This window comes from Oryctolagus cuniculus, chromosome 3 (assembly GCF_964237555.1).
Source record: "Oryctolagus cuniculus chromosome 3, mOryCun1.1, whole genome shotgun sequence".
In the NCBI taxonomy this organism is placed as follows: Eukaryota; Metazoa; Chordata; class Mammalia; order Lagomorpha; family Leporidae; genus Oryctolagus; species Oryctolagus cuniculus.
In genome coordinates this window covers 173,484,204-173,503,460 of record NC_091434.1, presented here as the reverse complement: position 1 = coordinate 173,503,460, position 19,257 = coordinate 173,484,204, and the positions used below count along the sequence as shown (strand labels likewise).

Below are 19,257 nucleotides of genomic sequence, written 5' to 3'. Positions count from 1 at the left end.
AAGAGGAATAATTCAGACGAGAGCGACTGTCAATCGATGCATGCAGAGCCCTCTAGACTGCCAATTTGATTCTGCAAGTGGCAAAAATAACCTGGAAATCAGATGGTCACTTTCATATGCTCCTTGACAGACAGGAAAATTAGAAAAGAGGGAATCGGAAGGCGTGTGAACAAAAAGTAACTACTTCTGGACAAAAACTACTTCTGGGGACAAAAGCTGGTGGGAGGACCTAGGGTACACATGTGCATAGCACTTTTTACATTGGCCAAACTCTTTCATATCAGTTCTCTCTCTGGCCTATCTGACCACATTGCATGCAGGGCAGAGGGATTCTGTCTCCCCCACCCACCTCCACCCCAACCTGGAGAGAGGGCTGAGGGTCTACGGCAGCTCCCTGGGAAATGAGAGAAGGACCAAGGCCACGGTTTCGAGAACTCACAAGATGTGTAGGTCCAGCCTTCCTTTTCTCATAAGCACATCATACTGCAACTCTGAAAAAGGGCTTTTTACATGCAGTTCTGAATCTGAGAAAATGCTTGGCATTTATGTCCATCTTGTCATTTTAGAGAGGAAGATGTAGATGTGCCTTTCAGCTTATAGGATATGGATGTGAATCTTTTAAAAAGTATTTACTTATTTACAAATCAGAGAGAGAGAGAGAGAGAGAAATATTCCATCTGCTGGTTCACTCCCCAGGTGACAGCCAGTGGCCAGGACTGAGCCAGGCCAGAGCCAGGAGCTTCATCTGGGTCTCCCTCGTGGGTGGCAGGGGCCCAAGCCACTTGGGCCATCTTCTGCTGCTTTTCCAGCCATTAGCAGGGAGCTGGTTCAGAAATGGAACAGCCAGGAAGGACATAACTGGCACTAGGTGGCGGCTTTACCCACTACATCACACTGCCAGCTCCTGCGTGTGAACTTTAACAAGTGACCCCAAGGAGCAAACAGCCCTTCCGGCACACGATGTGGCAAGTGGCAGTGCCTTTGTGCAGGAGAAGAGGTGTCCTTTTCTTGGGTGGGTACAGATCTGTGCTGAGGCACAGGGCTTAGGTAGCCGCGTGAGGGCTGGATTTCAGCGCCTGATGTCTCCATTTGCAGCACAAACGTATGTGGTAGATGAAGTGCTCAGCATGGTTTTCCCAGTTCATTTAAAACAGATTTGGATGGGAAGCATTACTGAGGGAGGGAGTTAGCTTTCCATTAGGTAGATGAAGGTGTCCATATGTCTCCTAATTGGCCTGTTTTGGCACAGTTCAATCAGACCCGAGGAATGAGGTGGTGAATCTGTGTTTTCTGTCTTGGAGTTATGGGCCTGAATAAATAGGATGAAACAGGACCTGGTTGTACTGTCTCAACTGATTCTGGATATGTCCAAAATTGTAGCAAAGAAAAGAGATTTAATGAAAATCTGGCAAACTTCACAGGGGGTTTATGAACTGGATATGAAGGTAGTGAATTGGATTTGAAAAGCCAAGGGAAAGGAAAAAACAAAACCCTTCTTTGTGTACTTCAGAGAACTGTTCAGGAGTAGTCATTAGGATGTCTGCATCCCTCGCAGGAGGGCCTGGGTTCAGTTCCTGACTCCAGCTTCCTGCTAAGGCAGGCCCTGGGAGGCCGTGATGATGGCCCAAGTAATTGGATTCCTGTCACCGACATGGGAGACTTCTATTGAGTTTCTGTCTCCAATCCTGGACCAGCCCCAGCCACTGAGGGCATTAGGGGAGTAGACAAGTAGATGGGGACTCTATCTCTGTTTCTTAGAAAAAACAATATGTTCAATAAGACATGGCTGGGTAGTTTAAAGAACCACTTCCCAGCCTCGCAATAGTATAAGATAATTTTCCTCTGGGAGCCAAAATTTGAATAGATGAAGGATGGTACAAATGATTAAGTTTAAAGCTTATAAACATGTCCTTTTGCCACATTGCTACAGATGCATTTATTAATATTGTGAAGGTAAATATCACTATCCCCTTGGTGGTGAATATTCACTGGTAGTGAAAATAGCCCTGTCTTTCAGTGACTAGATCCTTCTCATAGATGCTCTTCAAGTAGCCTGAAGTTCTCATCAGTATAACACTGACAGTGTAACTATTTTCAGTGAAGTGTTTAATGTGTGTCTCTTTGAGTCGCTTGGAGTCAGGATAGCACAGTAGCTAACTAAGGATCCAGGTGTCTAGTTCTCAATTCAAATTCCATTTTCATTACTTAGCCTCTATAGAGCACTGGTTATTAATCCCTGTACTTCATTGTGTGTCTGCGAAGTGGCAATAAACATAGGACTGTATGTTGGAGATGTTAAATGAGGTAACCTATGTGAATAGCCTAGCACTGTGCCTGGAAGATGGCACCTGTGGGCTGCTGCTCTTGATGGACTGTGAGGGGTCGTTTCTGTCTGATCCCTGGTGTTATTCCCTGTGTTTTGAACAGAGCTTGGGGCATGTGGCCAATTGACAAATATTGTTGAATAAATTAATGGTCTGTTTCATCATAGCTTTGGTGCAGTGAAGCTTCATATCGCCACGGGTATTATGTGTGAAATTAGGTCTCATGGGGCCAGGGCTCTTCATCAGTGTGGTGTGTCTATCCTGTCACAGTTTATTTAACTCCAGATTGATCTACTTTTACATAAAGACAAAAATCTAAAGGAGCCATTGGTTCTTGGCTTCTTAAGAATTGATAGCTGATGTTTAGAGTTTTCAAAAATACAGTATCCAAATAAAATTGGAGATGCAGGTTTGGATGATGGGCAGTGCCTAGGCGACCAAGTCTTTTCCCATGTATTTTTGGAGATGAGCTATCACATCAGTTGCTTAAACTTAATTCCTTTTTGTAAAGTTAAAGGACTAATTTCCATAATCTTCAATGTCTTTTCTTGAACTTATATTGTATAATACTAGGAATTTTTATTTTTTTATTTAAAGATTTATTTATTTATTTGAAAGGCAGAGTTACAGACAGGCAGAGGCAGAGAGAAAGGGGCGGTCTTCCATCCACTGGTTCACTCCCCAGATGGCCACAATGGCTGGAGCTGTGCCGATCCAAAGCCAAGAGCCAGGAGCTTCTTCTGAGTCTCCCACGAGGGTGCAGGGGCCCAAGGACTCGGGCCTCTTCCACTGCTTTCCCAGGTCATAGCAGAGAGCTGGATTGGAAGTGGAGCAGTTGGGACTCAAACTGGTGCCCATATGGGATGCCCACACCGCAGGCAGTGGCTTTACCCAATATGCCACAGCACCAGCCTGGGAATTTAGTATTTTTATTAATTCCTTAAATTTATAGAAACAGATATACATTTATATATAGATAGAATGCAAATTCAGTTTTTGCAAATGCTGTTATTTTTTATTCCAGGAAACCTTCCTGCTGAAAGGAATCCTTCTATGAGTATTTCCTGTAACTGAAAAATCTTTTCTAATGTTAATTGCTATCTTCCAATGTCTCTGCTTTGAAATTTTGCATGTATTTTGTTTCAAATGAGGCACATCTGAATATTTTCAAGTAAAACTACACCATTTGGTGAGAATACATAGACCCATGTAGGGAACTGAGTATTGTGGAGATTACTTTTAAAAACACAGCCATGTTTCATGCCATTCAAATTGTATTTAGCTTCAATAGTTTTCAGTCCAATTTTTTGAAACTGACTAGTCTTCAGTTTTAGGAATTGGTTCAGAGATTGCTCAAACTTCTGATTTAACTTGACTTATAAACCATTGTCATTAGTGATATGAAAGCAAATATTTGAAAACAACAGTGGACTGCTCATTTCTTTTGCGATCCATATGACTTCTGATTAATTCAGTCATGGTCTGTGTCTAATGTTGAGGGCTTGCAACAAGGTCTTGATTGACAAAATCTATTTCCTCCTCATGCTCATTCAGATCTCTTGGAAGCTGGGGGTTTCTGATTAAATTATGCTATTTTTATATCCTGTAGAAGATTCCATATAATCAGTTGCAAGTTCCCTTTGCTTCCAGTGTTTTTCCTAGATGTTTCGTTTGCTTAGGACAGACAGGATGCAATTGCGGGATTATTTTACCCTGTCATGTAAAAAGTTCTTAAGTGCTTTTTCTTTTAGTTGTTTTTAGATGTTAAGTTTACTGTCTCATTTTAAGCATTATTTTAGACATCAAACATCATTTTAGACATCAAATTTATTGATTGCTAAGCACTTCTTGTCACAGATACCGACCCCAGAGCTGTTTCATAAATAACATCTGATTACCCACCATGGAAACAATCCTAGTGATACGAAGAAGAATGCGTAAGTTGAAAACTATACCGTTTTGCAGGCGCCGCGGCTCACTAGGCTAATCCTCTACCTGTGGCACCAGCACTCCGGGTTCTAGTCCTGGTTGGGGCGCCGATTCTGTCCCAGTTGTTCCTCTTCCAGTCCAGCTCTCTGCTGTGGCCCAGGAAGGCAGTGGAGGATGGCCCAAGTGCTTGGGCCCTGCACCCGCATGGGAGACCAGGAGGAAGCACCTCGCTGCTGGCTTCGGATCGATGCAGCGCACCGGCCATAGCAGCCATTTGGGGGGTGAACCAACGGAAGGAAAACCTTTCTCTCTGTCTCTCTCTCTCTCACTAACTCTGCCTGTCAAAAAAAAAAAAAAAAAAGAAAAAAAAGAAAACTATACTGTTTTATATAGCTTGATCTTCACCTCTTTTTAAAAATATTTTTTGAAAGGCAGAGTTACAGAGAGGGGGAGAGAGAGAGATAGGTGGAGGTGGAGGTAGAGGTGGAGAGGCAGGTGGGTAGTAGATAGATTGGTAAATCTTCCACCTGCTGGTTCACTCCCAAAGTGGCTGCAGTAACTGGGGCTGGCCAGGCTGAAGCCAGTAGCCTGGAACTCTATCTGAGTCTCCCACATGGGTGGCAGTGACCAAGTGCTTGGGCCATCTTCCTCTGCTTTCCCTGGTTCATTAGCAAGGAGCTGGATTGGAAGTGGAGCAGCCAGGACTTAAACTGGCACCGCCACGGGACACTGGCAGCAGCCCAACACCCTGCACCACAATATTGGCCCTCTTCACTGCTTCTCTTTTGTTCGGAAGCTTGTAAATCCACATCGCGTTTAAGAGACAGAGCACCCAGGACTCAAACATGTAACTTAGACCTGGGTGCCAACATTGTGAGTGGTGTCTTATCTCACTGTGTTGGCCCCTAATTAAGATAAAGACCAAGGAATGCTTATGGCATTTGCGAAGGCCCTTGGTGAGAGCAGTTTTAGTGGCACTGGGGGTCATGGATGAACTGCTATGGGTTGGGGAGTGATTGAGAGTTTGGGAGACACAAACTCTAAAAGCCTTTTTTATAGAGGGTGAATGAGATTTGAGAATATTTCAGACTGGGAGAAACTGGGATTATGGTGGTGGTCATTGTGTGTGTGTATCTGTGTGTGTGTGTATGTGTGTGTTGTGGGGAACCTCCGTGCAGGGATGGGAAGACAACTTGGAGATATGGCTGTTAGCTCATAAATGAACAATGAATGATATGTAAGGTGAAGTTGGGGAGGTGAGGAAGGATAGTGATGCAACCTTTCACGTCCACCTGTAAGTAGGGGCAATGTCTAAAACTTTCCAAATGGACGAACATGCTGTAGATGAGGAGCAAACGTTGTTGGGATGGCTCACTGTCTGCATCCTTTAGACTGGTGTCTGCCACATCCCAGGGCAGCATTTAAGACTAAGCTATACTGTGGAACAGTATGCAGTTTTGAGCTGCTATGAACACAGGTTCTAGGTCACTTATCATCATGAAAGGATCAACAAGATATAAACTGTTGAATGTTCTTATAGCATGTTGTTTTCATAGGAGACTTTGAATTTGAATGTTTTACTATAGCAAATAAGTTGTATTCAAAATGTGTTAGGCATTGCAAATCAGGCCAGGTTTAAAATGACCCAGGGTTAGGTAGTGGAGCCCTATCACACAGATTCTGCAAAACAGGAAACTCCCATCCTTCTTGCTCCTCTTTCTCCCATTCCCATTCTTATTTTTAACTCAGATCTATTTCAATTAACTTTATACACAGGAGATTAACTTTATACCAAGTAAAGAGTTCAACAAATAGTATGAAAAAAATGTTCCTCAACAGTTTTTTATTTCTTTTTTGATTTCTTCCGTGACCTACTGTTCATTCAGGAGTTTGTTGTTCAGTCTCCATGTGTTTGCATTTGTTCCAGAAAAGTCCATTGTGAGTCTAACTGGAGATCCTCTGAAAATAATCTGGTGTTTCTCTTGTGCACATTTTAGAGTCTTTTGTTTATGTTTTGCTGTGGAGAGTTTGACTACAATGTATTGTGGTGAAGAGATTTTCTGGTCACGTCTATTAGGAGTTCTATATGCTTCCTGTACTTGGATGTCCCTTTCTCCAAATTAGAGAAGTTTTCTGTAATTATTTCACTAAAAAGGCCTTCTAATCTTTCTCTCTTTCCATGCCTTCAAGAACTCCTAAGACCCATATGTTGGGTCATTTGATAGATTCCCATAGATCTCTGACACTGTTTTTTAGTTTTCTAATTTCTTCTTCTTCTTCTCCTTCTCCTTCTCCTTCTCCTTCTCCTTCTCCTTCTTCTCTCTCTTTTCTGAATGTAAAATTTCCAGGGGCTGGCGCCATGGCTCACTTGGTTAATCCTCCGCCTACGGCGCTGGCATCCCATGTGGGCACAAGGTTCTAGTCCTGGTTACTCCTCTTCCAGTCCAGCTCTCTGCTGTGGCCCAGGGGGGCAATGGAGGATGGCCCAGGTGCTTGGGCCCCTACACCCACATGGGAGACTAGGAGGAAGCACCTAGCTGCTGGCTTCGGATTGGTGCAGCACTGGCCATGGCGACCATTTGGGGGGTGAACCAACGGAAGGAGGACCTTTCTCTCTGTCTCTCTCTGTCACTGTCTGAATAAAATTTGTCACCTGTCAAATAAAAAAAAAAAATAAAATAAATTGCCAGAGATTTGTCTTCTAATTCAGATTTTGTTTCCTCTGCCTCACCAGTTTTGTTGTTAAGGCTTTCCACTGCATTCTTTATTTGTTCTATTGTGTTCTTCATTTCTAACTTTTTTTTAATTTCTCATTAAAAATCTCAATTTCATGGGAAAAATTTTCTTTCATGTCATGTATGATTTCTTTAGTTTGTCGATTTGTTTCTGATTACTTCTAAGTAATCCTATGATCAATTTTTTTGAGTTCTGTTTCTGGCATTTCTTCAGTCTCTTCATTTTCACATTCTAGGATTGAAGTGTTGTGTTTCTTTGGGAGCATCATGTTGTCTTTATTCTTGTTTCTTGAATTGCTGCGTTTATTTTTAGGCCTTTGTGGAGACACTTGGTTTATTTTTAGGCCTTTGTGGAGGTCCTTTTTGTTTCATGTTTTTACCCCTGTGATGGCTTTTATCTTTGGACTATGCCTCTGTAGATTAGTGGAATGTCTGCTCTTTCATTGAATACCCTGAGGTGTGTGCTGGGTGTAGCAAGGGGCTCTGTTCAATGCTTCAGGGTGAGGGGAGTGTTCAAGGTGACTACCAAATTTTGCGTGGTGAATCTCTCTCTCTCTCTCTCTCTCTCTCTCTCTCTCTCTCTCTTTAAAATGAGGGGAGGTTTGTTCTGTTCTGTTGGCACAATGTCATGCTCACCTCCTCTCCTCTAAGGAGACCAAGGACTGGGCATTAGCCCCAGTAGTTACAACATTCATCCATGCCACCACAAGAACCACACAAAGGACCCATGCAGTCCTTGGTGTGAGCACGGATGCCGCAGGGATCAGGGAGCCCAGAGTGTGTGGTGCCACCCACAGTGATTGCCCAAAGACCCAGCCACACTCTGCACCTTCATACATGGCCACAGTGTGTTCAAAGTCCCAGCACACAAGGCTGCCACAGTCACTAGCTCCCAGTCCCCTGTCAATTCTCCTAGCCAATCTCAGGTGTCTCCTCCTACCTCGTTGTTGGACAAGCAGCCATGAGCTGGTGCAGTTGTCCAAAATGGTGCCTGGTCACTCTTGGCTAGCTACAGGACACCAGTGCTTGGTGATCAGGGAGAAAGAAACATGGCCTCTTTTTTTCCCTCTGTGTTGCAGGTGCACTGTCCCCTACAGGGCTCCAAGCCAGACTCACACCAGGCTCTTCTAAGGTGGCTTGGGCTGCTGCAGTCTGGTCTCACCTCACTCTCCAAAGCTGGTGCTGAGGCTCTCAGGGCTGAGGTCCTGAGTTGTGTGCATCTACATCCTCCATGTAGATCCACAGTCTCCCTCTAATTTGCGTGGTGTTTCCTCTGCCATTTTCTCCCTAACTTTCCCTGAGATTGCACTCTCTCCAGTTTTTTAACTATCTTCCCCTAGACTAGAACAGTGATCTCCCTCCCTATTCTGCCATCTTGATACCTTTCCTGAAATAGTCATAAAGTCTTATTGGAAGGTGGAAGCTTTTATTAAGACATAAAAGCATTGAACTGAGTTAATAAGTGCTTCATAGACATGAATAAATTCACGTAAGCAATTAGTCATTGGGAAGTACTAATCAGGGTGTGGGAGATGAAGATATGGTGTAGATTTAAACTTTGGAGAGCAGCAGCTCTGGGTTTAATTTCAGCATGTTCCAGAGGTCATGTGGGTCAAGCTCCAGATAGAAGTTCTGTGGTTATGTTTACTCAGTGGTCAGGCCAAATTTAGGAAGCTGAGAAATCAAATATTATGGGGAGCAACTGGTTCCAGAAATCAAGGTTAAGCAATGGCAAGAATGCAAGGAGAAGTGTAAGTCAAGATCATGGCATTGCCATCAGAATACAGACATAGTCTTCCTGATACAGGGAGGAAAGCGTCTACTCTGTTGTCTTCCAGAGTTGGGAGTTTTACCAGGTATGATGGTGCTAGTGCCCATGATGATAAAAGCTGTCATTTGTTGGGTGCCCAGCACTGTTAATTCAACAAACATTTTTAGTATTTATTATGTGCCCGAGTGTGGGGAAACAATAATAAACAAAGCAGACAAAGGCCTTGTTCTCATGAAGCTTATGATTAATTGGAGAAAGGAAACTCATAAGTACTTAGGCAAGTACATAGTAAGTTGGAGGGCTATAGCTCCTTTGGAAAGCAGAGGAAGCAAAGTGAATAGGAGAGGACTACAAAGAAGGCTGACTATATCATGTAGGATGCTCAGAAAAGACCTGGGTTTTGAACAGAGATACAATATTAGCATGAGAACAAGCCTTGCAAGTTTGGGGAAGAATGTTCTGTGCAGAGTGAAGAGTAGATATAGAGGCCTTAGGGAGGACGATTGCTTGGCAACTACAGGAAAAGCAAGGAGGGCAGTGTGGCCTTGCTTGTCGTCAATTTTCAAGTTTACCTTTTAATCTAGTGAGATGGGAAGCAACTGGGGGCTGCTGTGAGCATTCCGAAACCTTAGCTGTTCCTGTATTATCCTCATCACATGTGGCTGAGATAGGTAGCATTAAGGTTCATTTTTGACTCTAATGATGAGGAAACTGAGACCTGAGTGTTCTTCCCCAAATCAGCATTGATTGTTTGGACCCAGGCAGAGTTATGTTAGAGTACGTGCGTTTGCATAGGAAGGATGGTAAAGGGAATCAAGGAAACGGTGGGAGGTGATTGATGTGTTCAATACACGATGATAGTGACAGCATCATGTAGTATAGTATAGGAAAGCCCAAAACTCATCACATTGTTGTACACATTGAGCATATTTGGTTTAAGTTGTAAAAAAAAGATGCTTAAAAACGTGGACACGGGGGCCGGCATTGTGGCATAGCTGGTAAAGCTGCCTCCTGCAACCCCGGCATCCCATGTGGGTGCTGGTTCGAGTCCTGGCTGCTCCTCTTCCAATCCAGCTCCCTGCTAATTTTGTACCTGGGAAAGCAGCAGAAGATGGCCCAGCTGCTTGTTCTCTGCACCCAAGTGGGAGACCTGGAAGAAGCTCCTGGCTGCAGGCTGTGCTTCCTGGCTGTTGTAGCCATTTGCGGAGTGAACCAGCAGATGGAACATCTCTCTCTCTCTCTCTCTCTCTTTCTTGTTCTCTATAACTCTGCCTTTCAAACAAATAAATCTAAAAAATGTGGAGGTGGCCTTCAGTTCTTTAAAGTGGAGAAAAGATATTCATATTTTGTGAAAGAAGGATTGGAGGTCAGCTAGAGGGCCATCACAGAAATCCAGGAAAATATTGAGAAGGGACTGAATTAAGCTTGAATATGGAGAAGGGGCGGGGAACCTCGATGTAAGATTAACAAGCCTGGAGGCTAACAAGAATGAGAAGTGACAAAAAAAAAATACTAAAATGGATAAAGTATTACATTGTACATCAACCGTCAGGACAAGAGCTGATCAAGTCACTGTTTCTCATAGTGTCCATTTCACTTCAACAAGTTTCCCTTTGGTGCTCAGTTAGTTGTCGCCAATCAGGGAGAACATATCCATTTTAGTATTTTTTTTTGTTCTAGTACCATTGATTGAACTCTGTAATTAACACACAATTATTCTTAGGTGTTTAAATTTTAACTGAAAAGTGATCCCTGTTAGGAATTTGGAAAACATTATGTTGAGTGAAATAAGCCAATCCCAAAGGGACAAATACTACTTGTTCTCCTTGATAGGTGACAACTAACTGAGCACCAAAAAGGAAACCTGTTAAAGTGAAATGAACACCATGAGAAACGGTGACTTGATCAGCCCTCACCCTGACTGTTGATGAGCAGCTTAATATGTTATCCCTCTTAGTATTTTTTTTTGTTTGTTCTACTTAATACTTTTGGTTGAATACTGTAATCAATACACAATTCTTCTTAAGTGCTGAAACTTAACTGAAAAGTTATCGCTGTTAAATGTAAGAGTGGGAATAAGAGAGGGAAGAGATGTGCAATTCGGGACATGCTCAAGCTCACTTACCTCAAACGGTAGCGTTAGAAACATACCAGGGGATTCGAATTCAATCCCATCGAGGTGGCATGTACCAATGCCATCTCACTAGTCCCAGTGATCAATTTCTGTTCACAGTTGATCATAATGATAGGACTAAGAACCAAAGGGATCACATAAACAAGAATAGTGTCTGCAAATACTAGCTGATAGAATAAAAAAGGGAGAGAATGGTCCAACATGGGAAGTGAGATACACAGCAGACCCATAGAATGGCAAATGTCCTAACAGCACTCTGGCCTCATAATCAGCCCTTAAGGCATACGGATCCGGCTGAAATGCCCATGAGAGTATTTCAGGCATGGAAAGCCAAGACACTCTGGGGGGAAAAAAACCTAAATGAAAGATCTCCGTGAGTGAGATCCCAGTGGAAAGAATGGGTCATCAAAGAAGGAGGTACTTTTCTCTGAAGGGAGGAGAGAACTTCCACTTTGACCATGGCCTTGTCTAAAAATGATCAGAGTCAGTGAACTCAGGGGGCTTCCATAGCCTTGGCAGCTCATGACAAGAGCCTAGGGTGATTACTGATGCTATAAACAAGAGTGTCAATTTGTTAAGTCAAGAACAGGAGTCACTGTGCACTTACTCCTCATGTAGGATCTTTGTCCTTAGTGTGCTGTACATTGAGATTTAATGCTATAACCAGTACTCAAACAGTATTTTTCACTTTATGTTTCTGTGTGGGAGCAAACTGTTGAAATCTTTACTTAATGTATGCTAAACTGATCTTCTGTATATAAAGAGAATTGAAAATGAATCTTGATGTGAATGGAAGGGGAGAGGGAGTGGATAAGGGGAGGGTTGCGGGTTGGAGGGACGTTATGGGGGGGAAGCCATTGTAATCAATATTCTGTACTTTGGAAATTTATATTCATTAAATAAAAGTTAAAAAAAAAGAATGAGAAGTGAGAGAGGGAAGGAATTGAGGATGATTGCCAAGTTGGGTTTGATCTTGCAGAATATAAAATTCCTGAAGAACAGCAGGTTCTAGGAAGAGATCGTGGTGCACTTGCTGAGATTGGGTTGCCTGTGGGACACACAGCACAAGAGACAGTTTCATGTAGGGAGACTGCTGGCTTAGATACAGAGATGGAGCAGTCACTATGCAATACATTGAAACTACAGGCGTGAATGACGTCACCCCGAGGTGAGAAAGGGTAGGGAATACAACTCTGGGGAGGGCTAACATTTAGAACCAGATTCAACAAAATAGTCACGCACTTCCCTGTCCTCCTATGCTCATCAGTCACAGCACTCTTTGCTTGAGAAGTCTCAACACAGTGTCCATAGAAACCACTGCATTTGATTGGTGTCAGTGAGCAAGAGGAATCCTCTTTCCATCCCTGATTTAAGTGGTGAACATGAAACCATTAAGGGATGGAGTGTTTTATTGAAGGCATAGGAGATAATCATGTTGTGAAAGCTAAAAAGAAACTTAAAGAAAAAGGAAATAGCATAAGCCCTTAAGCCTATAACAACTGAAACATATCCATTGGATTTAGCCATTAGGAGGTTAATAATGACCTTGTTGAGAGTCGTTTCAGTGGCATGAGAGGGCAGAGGCCCCATTATAGTAGATTGAGGCATGAAAGTGAGGCCTGGTCTTCCAAGAAACTCAGCTCAGAATGAGAGAAGGCACATTACTGACATAGCCTGTGTTTTTTCTGTAAATCTCTTGTCAAGTCAGAGTTCTGTTTGTTTTGAAAATTGTCATATTACCACCAAGAAACTTCAAAAATTTTGTGGAAAAGTGCAATTAAAAGTGTATTTATTATGGTGCAAATTTCTTGGTGCAATTTTTTCATAATATGTGGAAAATGCAAATTATTAAAATACATATTATGTATCAGTTAATTTTTTGCAACAACTGAAACTCTTACTTTAAATTCCATTTCCCATGAGCTGTTTGAAGTACTCTTCTGTAGTCAAATATTTGGAATCTCTTCGCTATGGTATGTGGTTTAGAGCACAAGGCAGACGCCCTTATTTCTGAGCAATCTCCTGGCTTGAGTTCTGGGAGAAGACTGCCTGAGTGTCAGACCCATCTAGAATGTCTCCTCAGTGTGGTTTACTAGCCTGTATCTGCCGTAGGCCATCCCAGAATAATGAGTGCGCATGCTCATGGTGCAGAGAAAAGTGAGAAATCATTGGAACCATAAAGGACACTACTTAATCCTGAGATTGTCTTTTTGCCTATATTTGGATTAAAATATCTTTATTTGGTTTTGGTAGGTGACATTTTATTATTTTAAATACTTTAATTAGCAATGTAAAAAGTTGGCAACTCTCTCAATCATCTCATTTTTCTCAATGAATCTAACTCCTTAATTCCTTATAAACAACTTTTTTTTTTTTGTATTTTAAGTTTTTACTTCCTCTGAACCAGAATTAATTTGGACAGAGTGAACCATCTAGAGCAATGAGATTATTGTTAGTGCTCATGAGCTCTAGACAAATGGCCTAAAACCCCAGAACTTTGAAATAAAGGACATGAGATTATCTTGATATTCACAGGAAAGAGATCATTGTTCCTGAAATTAGACCTTGCACTCTGTCATAATGGAGAAATGTGAAAAGTCACTTGAAAGATATAGAACTGTCCCCTTGCTGGCCAGACTCAACTTTAATGTAATTAAAAATATTAATGTCTAATGGAAGAATGTGTTGATGAGCAATAGCATTGGTGAGCTATGAGTACATGGAGAAGCGTCCAAGTTGGTGGTGCCCATCTGAGCACTCTTCAGATAAGAGGAAACTCTGGCCAGTGGGGCCTTTGGCTAGAGACTGGATGGACTTAGCGAGCTGGAGAAGCCAGGCTGTGTGAACCTGATGACCACCCTTACATTTACTGCCTCCAACTCCTCCTCATTGCTTTCCACTGGTCTTCCCAAGTAGGAAGAGAAAGTAAAAGTGCTTGAGGTAAAAGACTGTTACTCATTCAGTCTGAGTACTTAAGTCCCTGGATGGATAGCTTCTTGAAAGAAATTAATAAGCTAGCATTCTGGATTTACCCCTTGGTCTCAGCTCTGGGAGAAGGATTCTTTAATCTGCTGACAGTCTGGGTTCTCAGCCTGTGGGGTTGTAGGCTGATTGAGACTCCCTGACTTCTGCCAGGGGCACTCTGAGCTAGTGGGCATTCCTGTTGGAGGCAAACTTGGACATCACCACTATTTTGGACTGCATTGTGATTTGCTTTTAAAATTTCTTTCAAGATAGCTTTTTTAAAAGAAGCACCAGATTAATAGCATGTTTATTAACCAGACATTCTGCCAAAATATATTCAAGAGTAACTTTTGCCATTTTCTGCTAGGCATTTTCTAGTCCCACCTTTTTTCTTCATTTCTTGGTTTCTTACTCCAACATTTTGTAAATTGATTATTCACTTAATTTTGTTCACACAATTATGGATAGTCCTGTGATGATAATCTCAAGTCAATTCCTGTTTCTTTGTCCTTAAGTCGACTCTGAGAGTTGTCTTGCAGATCTTGAAATAGGCTCATAGAAAGGGCTTAATTATAGCAAGACAGTTTCTTAGGTACCCTGCTCTGACCACTACCAAAATATGCTGTTTCAAGCTTTTGCAACTACATGGAGTTTTCTTTGTGGTTTATAAATTATTTTACTGCTAAGGCTCAAAATTGTTGATGTGGCAATGAGTATCTGGGATAAAAATAATTTTAAAAAATCAATCATTTGAATATTTGTACAGTTTTGAAAAGTTCACAACTTAGAAACCATTCTCATTTAGTCATTTGAATTTTCCCTTTTCTTCTTTCATTTGCTCCTGTGTCAGTATGTAAATCAAGCTCTACTGAGGGAAGGGAGAAAAATACTTCTTTGTCCAAATATTTGAAACTCTTCATTTTGTTCTCTAAAAAAGTTTGATTTGCATGGAAATTTATGCTTGAAAGGGAAATACATACTATTATCAGAAGTCAGGAAAAACAACAGGGAAAAAAAGTAAAGTCAGGTTACTTTATCATACTTTGGGTTTCCTAAGGTTAATTAAATCTATTTATATTTCATGATGAGAAAAATATCAAAAAATTATTTTTAGAAAATACACATGGCCGTTTTAAATCTTTCTGAAATAGAAATGCTCCATTTGATTCTCTTTCAAGCTGAGAGGACGTTCCCTAGCAAGCTCCAAGGCTTTCATGTTGTCTTGTGATGTCTCCAGGTCACTGTGGGGACAAACTGATGTAATAAGAAAAATCAAAGGGAGGATGTTGGAGGCCTGAAAAGTTAATGAATTGGGGGAAGATTGACGGGCTAGGGAAAACTTGGTGATTTCGACCATTTGTCAAGGTAGTCCCTGGCGTACCTCTGCCCACAGGATATATTTCAAATGTCTTGAGCTATAGAATTCTTAAAGAGCAGGAACAGGATGACGAATGGTTTTTCTGATTTATCCCTTCTCCAAGTTGAGTGTCTTTGAGGAAAGAAGCATGAGGAATAGACACAGAAGAGAAATCGCAGGCTTTGGGAGGGAGAGATATGAAAGAGTAGGAAGGCAGACAATATCCACAGCATACATAGGATGGATCCCTTCAGGAATTCTTTTCATACCTTTTCCCCCACCCCCTCTACCCTCTGCTCTGTGAAAAGCTATATAGTCTCCACTCTGATTTTCCTTTTCCATCACGGGCTGCTCCTTTTTAGTGCAATCTGCCTTCCCAACTTCGAATTGGTGGAGAGCCCCAGGGTGCCGTGTTCATGTAGCACTTCTTCTCCTTTCTATTTCTAGCTGCTTCCTACTAAGACCTCAGCTGGTCCTACAATGTTAAACACCGTTTATGTGCTGAGGATGCTCAAGTTGCATCTGCTGTCTTTACCTGTCTCCTGACTTCACACCATCTACTTGGTATCTTTACCTGTGTACTTTATAGGCATTAGTTTGTCCAAAACCAAGTTCTCGATTTCTCTTCCCTCAATACTCAGTCCTCCCTCAGTATACTCAATCCCAGTCAGTGTACTGAGGTTTCCTTTATCCTAAAGCCCTGGGTCATCCTTGGTATCTCTTTTCTACTTGTTATATACCTCCAGTCCAAGATATTCATACATCTTGAATCTTATCATTTCTTACCACCACCACTGTTATCATGCTAATCCAACTGCAGTAGCCTCCCAAATTGTTCTCTGATCATACCCTTCCCTTCTACACATATCCAGATCTATTTGCTATATGTCAGCTCGGTGATCATTTTAAGACTTAAATCTGTTTGTATCGCTTCCTGGCTCAAAACCTTCTAGTACTTTCTTTTCACTTTTAGAAGCCCAGAGTCCTCACTATGGTCCATAAACCCATGCATGTTGGGGTTCACTTCATATCACTTTCTCTTACTTACTGAGGTCCAGCTTCACCCACTTCCTGGCTCTTCCCTGAACAAGCCAACGTCAGAGGGACTTTGCACTCAGAGTTACTTTGTCTATGACTCTTTTCCACCAAATAATCAATTACACCAAATAACCTGTCTCTACCTACCTAACGGTCTCTTCAGGAAGGATTGTCAAGAATTGTGTCTTTACTCCACTCTTGCTCTAGTTCTTCATCACTGCTGTCAGGATTTAACTCTTTTTTTGCTGCTTGAGTCCTCTAGAGGTGGTAAGCTCTCTCAAGCAATGGTTTAGTAGAGTTTTCTGTTATATACCTAGTGTTAAGATATACCTGTTATATACCTGCAAGCACAGGAAGTATAATTATTAACACCAAGAATGACAGCTTGCTGAATGGCAAAATCAATAAGGAAGGTCAGTTTTTGATTTGTGTGACTTGTTCTTTAAATAGCCTTGGGACCAGGAGTTAGCATACCCAGCATTCACCAGTGTCCAGCATCTGGAGCAGAGTTTGCACATACAGATAAGTGTTGAATAAAGGAATGAGTGAGCAAATACATGGATGAAGTCACATTAGTAGGTTAATCACCCATATATCTTTGGCTACATTTTAGATCCCTTCCTTATGGCTAAAGAACCTTGGCTAAGGGTTCCATGAAGACCTCCCTGGATAAGGTCAGAATCAAACCTAACATGTATTGAGAGCTTATTGTAAGCCATCAACTGCCTTATTTACACTAAAATACTGATAGTCATACAACAAATTTATGACATTGATATTACTATTAATCCCATCTTACAGATGAGAAAATATGACCCATAAAAGTAGATTACCTTATCACAGAATATATAGCTAGCAAATGGTAGAGACAGACCCAGACTATCTGATTCTAGAGCCTGTTCTTAACCACTCACTATGCCGAGTATCTAAGGTGAGAACAGAGAATGGAGGAATAGCTGGTAGATGAAGGGTTGGAATCTGGCAGGATTAAATACTCTGGGAAAATGCAAGTATATGTGTCAAAGGCCATATCATGACCCATCTTTCAAACAAATGACAGATGTTTAGTGAGGCCAGGAGGGAAATTATGGGGGGGTGGGGGGAAGCCATTGTAATCCGTAAACTGTACTTTGGAAATTTATATTTACTAAATAAAAGTTAAAAAAAAATTAGAACCTTTAAAAAAAAAGAAAAAAAGATTAAAATTTGAAAGATTAGAAGTAGCTGAATGTAGAAATGCCATCACAGAGATTTTAACTATCTAATAATTTTACAAACAATTTCACTTTGCATATGGCTTTGAGGACTCAAATTTCTTTTAGGTGAGAAAAACCTTAAGATTGATGAATCTTGCATTGTATTCCAGCTCCAAGTTAGCTGCTTATTAAGCATGAGAGTGCTCAGTGATCTGCAGGTAGGTGTTGCAGCTGCTCACGAGTGATTTTGTTCTGTTCCTCAGGGTGTGTGAGAGTCCTCCGCAAATGAATGCATGTAGTATAAATGAAAAGAATAAAGTGAAGCAAGACCAGAATATTATATCGTGTGCCATCCGGGATTTTTTATACTTTTATCATGGATCATGGCCTTTCTTTTGTAAAGATTTTTAAAAACATTTTAACTGATACATGATAATTGTACATATTTAGGTGTGATTTCAATGCACATATACAGGATGAAACAACCAGATCAGTGTATTGGTCTATGCACCACTTCAGACACTCAGCATTACTGACTCATGGTCTGTGGAGAAGGGGCAGGCTCACCAGTCCCCATGTGTCTATACATTCCTCAAAATGCTGCTGCACCAGGTTACTGACTTTTTTTCAGAATCCTCCTGAAATTCTAGGTGAGCTTGCAACTGGAAAATTTTAGAGTTTCAATAATAAAAGTTACTATTGCCATTATTTGGATGTCAGGACAATCTTAAAAGTAAGTCTTGAATAAAAGGAGTGACAAAGTAAGGGCAAATCGCAGTTAGAGAAAACAGATACATTTCACCTCATTCCTATCTGTTAAAAACCAATAACTCAAACACTTGAAAGTATAACATGTAAATAAATAAAAATATTCCACCATCTGATTAACATTTCTCCTTAATCACTCTCTGACACAAATATCTTGCCTCTTCGGAGAATCTGAAGAGAATCTTCTTTGATACCATTGTACTCGCAGAGAGAAGCAGACATGAAGCTCAAGAACTCTTCTCTTGTCCCGGGAACTAGTCCAAACACAAATGCACCAAATTCTGCCCTTGTCTTTTCAGATTCTAGCTATGAGACTATGAGATTTTTCTCTTTCGGGATCTCTTCATTGGTCTTTCTCTCACTGCCTGTTGCCATACTTAGTGAGAACTGAGATGTTGGGTTCTATGGGATGAAAAATAGTGGGGCCCCTGCTGTACCCCAGTGGACAAAGTAATGGGCCAGGTGCTGCCTGTAGTCTATGAAATATAGCCAGTTAGACCCATCCTCTCCCCTCGCCTCCCCTCTCCCCTCCCCTCCCCTTCTCGCTGCCTCTTCCCTCTCTTCTTTCCCCTCTCTTCCCCTCTCCCCCCTCCTCCCCTCCCCTCCCCTCCCCTCCCCTCTACCCTTTCCCCTTCCCTCCGCTCCCCTCTCCCCTCTCCTCTCTCTCTCTCCTCCCCTCTCCTCTCTCCTCCCCTCTCCCCCCACCTCCCCTCTCCTGTCTCCTCTCCTCTCCCCTTCCTTTTATACATAAAGTATAAAACCCAACAACCTCTAAGGGTGGAGGGCAATACTAATGATACTGCCCAGTGTTTGCTTTTTTAAAAAGCTTCTCGTATGTGGTCCGATAGAAAGTAGATGCGTGTTGCTCATAGCTGTTATCCTGAGGAGGCTAGCAGTCATCTGGCCTGTCCTGTTGGTTCTGGCTTTGCTTCTCTTGAGATGCTGGGAGTGACAGTACCACTTGGCTGAGTCATTGGTCCTTGTTCTTGGTGGTTTGACATTGTAAGCACATTCTGGGAAAGCAGCCTGCAGCTGTATGTG

General features: G+C 41.8%; 1 protein-coding gene across 12 annotated transcripts in view; it reads left to right on the top strand.

Moving 5' to 3' along the window:
* DGKI (diacylglycerol kinase iota) overlaps positions 1–19,257 on the top strand; it is a 504,889-nt gene that overhangs the window by 124,717 nt on the left and 360,915 nt on the right. The gene's annotated exons all lie outside the window — the stretch shown is intronic.